At 30.1% G+C, this 4,304-nt stretch overlaps 1 long non-coding RNA gene across 1 annotated transcript; it reads left to right on the forward strand.

Moving 5' to 3' along the window:
- Window positions 1-1,064: 1,064 nt before the first annotated feature.
- LOC111895081 (uncharacterized) lies at window positions 1,065-2,360 on the forward strand. Its single transcript, XR_002851414.3, has 2 exons — window positions 1,065-1,704; window positions 1,985-2,360. It is a non-coding gene; the product is annotated as an uncharacterized LOC111895081 (long non-coding RNA).
- Window positions 2,361-4,304: the final 1,944 nt, after the last annotated feature.

Raw genomic sequence — 4,304 nt, forward strand, 5'->3', positions numbered from 1 at the left:
CTTGATAGGTTATTACCTTTATAGTTTTTCTATGTCATGTAGATACAGTTAATGTTGATTAAAATAACGGACTACATACGCTTTTTTCAAAGACATGTTTAAATTACAATGAAATTCATATGCTTTTAAAATTATTATTATACTTGATATTTAGAATAAAATGATGGGATAGTAAATTTCGTTTATTTGGGATATTACACATAACATTTTTTTTACATTTATCATGTGTGTTGAAATATGTTTTTAATGTATAAATAGGATGTAACATTACATGCCCTTTCTACCATTCGTTGTCTCTTAGTAAAACATTTGATCTAAAATAACACCAATAAAAAAGTAATTGAAACTAAATAGTAATAGATTACAGATGACATTGAAAATACCTGCTTTACCTGTTTGGCAAAGTCATTTCTTAACAACAACCTTGACCTTTAGGGCTTGACTCATTGAGAAAACTGAAATGGAAATATATAATTGCAAAACTGAAATTCGTTCCAACCAAAATCCATCCTTCCAATATCCAAACTCTAAACCTGATCGGTTGATTCCAATATCCAAAATCTATACCTGATTCCAAAATCAAAATTCACACATTGAAGATTAATAAAATTAAACCCTATTAAGTATTAACCCTAATAGATAGTCTAATCAAAAAAGAAGAATCATCAATAGAATTTGATTTTTAAATTGATAGAGAATCAGAGAGGATTAACAATATCGTTTGATTTTTGAATCGACATTCAAACTTGTGACTTCAGATACGGATGAGAATCGATCTTTTGAACAATCAAGAATCAAGATTAATGGATTATGTTGCATCTATATATCATTGATCAAACACAAACTATTTTTATTAAGAGTTATTATGAGAAGGTAATTAAGGAGTAAATAAAATATAAATAGCATTTAAATAAAAAAAGTATAAAGTTTCATAATAATCAAATAAAAATTAAACTCTCAAGTAACAGATGCTCTACATCTGACTTTAATTCCGATTATAATCCCTAACTTTTTGTAAGGCTTGACTTAAGATAATTTTTTTTTTTTTTTTTGTAAGACTTGACTCAAAATATTTTGTGAACTAAAGAAAATGTTTAGTGGGTGTGTTGGAAACGAGGATGAATACCATATGCATGGTTCTGATCAACATTTATTCAACATTTATTCAGCATTTATTGAGCATTTATTGAGAGGGAAAGTAGGCATGAAATAACTCAACCACTCCATGTGACTTGTCGTTTCTTCATTAAACCTCCTCCATCCCCTATTTTACTTTAGATGTTTAAATTGCGAGTTCATTTTCGTAGCCTCTTGTGTGTTCATTAATAGTGATGAGGGCAAGTTGGATCTTTAGCTTTTTCTTTGGCTTCTTTCTCATCTTCTCATCCATGCTTCTCAAACTCATAATTTTCCTACATCGATCAAATCTATCAACCACATGGACCAACAAAGAATCTTCTCTCCCTTCAATGGGATAAGCAATATCGGCTCAAGGACCGAAAGGATTGGGGTCATCCTTGAAGAACACAACTTTTCTTGTGGCTTCTTCTGGAAAGGAAGCTGTAAATCTTACCTCTTTGTCATTCTTCTCAATCAATATGATCTGGTGGTTTTTTGATCAGCCAACCGAGACAATCCGGTCAATCCGGTCAGGGAAGAGTGTCTGAAGTTGCCCATGCAAAGCAACTCTATTCAAGTACCAAGGTTCGAATTCTTCAAGTAGGGATTGCTATTTACCTTCTGAGCTTTTTACAATGACACAAGTTGATGAAAATTTAATTCATCCTAATACTTTAAATGTCCATAATGTAAGATCAACTCCTTCCTCCAGAAATAGAGTTGCAACAGTTGTCGGTACCACAATTGGAAGTTTTTTGCTTCTTATTGGGGCCATAGGTTTTACTATGTTCACTATCCAAAAGGAAAAAATGAATAGTGAAATGAAAAAGTGAATAGTTACACTAAGAGGATTTTGTGCTTGCAGATCACTAGACCAATGGAAGATTATTCTTGATATGCCAAAGGTTTAGCATATCTCCATGAAGATTGTAGACAAAATATCATCCACCTCGATATTAAAACACAAAACATACTCCTAGACGAGGATTTCAATGCAAAATTATCTGATTTTGGGTTGTTTAAGTTTGTGGATAGAGATCAAAGCCAAGTGATAACTACAATGAGAGGAACCCTGGCTATCTGGCTCCAGAATGGTTGGGCTCAATTATCAACGAAAAAGGTGGAAACTTGATGTCGAATATTACATTGTTGTTTAAATATTTTGTAATCATCTGAAATTTATCTCAATATGGTACTTGAAATACGTGCTTTTAAGCTTGATTTTAAGCTCGTTACACTCATTTACTAGCACTAAACTGAAGCAAACATGGAAATATTGATATTTTTTTGTTAATATATTAGAATTTTATAATATTATATTTTTTTTTATAGATGATATGGTAATTTATATTGTTCCCGAAAGAGAGGAATCAAGATACAAGATCCATGACTAATTATTCTTTTTCAGCCAGTTAGATAGACAACGTGATACTCTGGTGTTATATTTTTGTCTAGGATATGTTTTAAGGTTTAATAACAAGGTGAAGGATTATTTCCCTACAATTTCAAGCAAATCTCTTAAACCTTTGGCTATATTAAGAACAATTTTCTTTCTGTATTCTCCTTCATGTATATGTTGTCGATCCCCATGGTAGATCCACCGTTCTAATGATTTCTAAGCACAAAATGTCAATCATGAATTTACATATGAATCAACTCTCATCCTTGCAAATAACTCAGAAGCTAGTTTTGTGGAATTAACCAATTAAAGAACTGAAATAGAGTTGATGTAAGCTACAATTGACATTTCCCAATGGCGTTCGTGGACAAAACAAACAAATTCAAAGACGAATTGGATATTCTAGGTTAGCTGACAAGAGGAATTGAGAGAGTCCTATAGAAGGGGGGGACTAAATTATAAAAATACTATCGATTACACAAGAGTACACCATATTCATCCCAAAGCAAATATAAAACCTGCAATAAATTGACCAGAAATAAGAAAGAAAAGAGAGAAGAGAAAGAGAATGCAGTGGAGTTCTCCAGCATAGATAAAAAACCATGCAACTGATAAATTTTCACTTTCTGATTATCCTTATTCATGAAAGTCGATTCATGGATGCCTTATTGCCTTTTGATCAACCGAGCTTGAAAATTATCTAAAGATGAGGTTACTTCGAACACAGGTTAGGTTCGGGTCACACTATATCCGTCGGGTCGGGTGATAATGTGGTACAAATGTAAACAGTGTTCTTGGTAAAGTTTTGTTTAATGTTTTAAAAAGCGGTTTAAACCGGCCGGTCGAGACCAAAATTCAAAAAAAAAAACAGTTCAACTATCATCAGTTTTATGTTTATTTCTCTGAACCAGAATAAACCAATCGTTTTTTACAAAATTACGGTTGAACCAGTTAAATTAAATAAAAACATAAGAAATGAATCATTTTCATAACAAACTTTAGTTTTTTTTGTATAGATTTCTTTGAATAAAAATATATGATAAATGTTATAAAGTTTTTTAATGCTTTTGTATTAATCTAAAACTATATTCTGTTTCTATATTAAATTTTATTTTATTTTTGATATGTATATGGATTGATGTAGTTATTATGGTTATGTGTTTTTAATATATTTAGATTGATATTCAACTTCTATTTATATATATTTTTAATATTTCAACTTATGGATGTTTATATGTGTATAGGAAAATAAGAAAAAAATATGAAAATTTTACAAACCAGTTGAACCGACGGTCAATCTTATTAAACCGGTTGAACTGGAAACCGATCACCATACTGACTCAACTAAAAAATTTGTTAAAAAGTTGGTTTTGTTTGATTTGACGTTGGCTAACAGTTTATGAAATACAGTAGGTTTGCTTCAAGACCCCATGGAAATATAAATATTGGACAAATGCCCGTGAATATATATATATATATATATATATATATATATATATATATATATATATATATATATATATATATATATATATATATATATATATTAAATCTAAAAGTTTCGAGATTAGATTTTAACATTTCCTTTCTAAAACTATTTTTAAATTGTTCCAAGTATGTTGGCCCATGTGGTTGATAGATTTGTCGACATGTATAAAAGTTCCGGTTACTTGTTTATCCAAGAAATTATAGCATATTATTATTGATTTGTCTATTGTAACTTTTTTTTAATCTGTTCCATTTACAAAATTGTATTGTGAAAGTTCTATATTGAAAGAAAATTTAT

Source organism: Lactuca sativa, chromosome 1, assembly GCF_002870075.4.
Source record: "Lactuca sativa cultivar Salinas chromosome 1, Lsat_Salinas_v11, whole genome shotgun sequence".
In the NCBI taxonomy this organism is placed as follows: domain Eukaryota; kingdom Viridiplantae; phylum Streptophyta; class Magnoliopsida; order Asterales; family Asteraceae; genus Lactuca; species Lactuca sativa.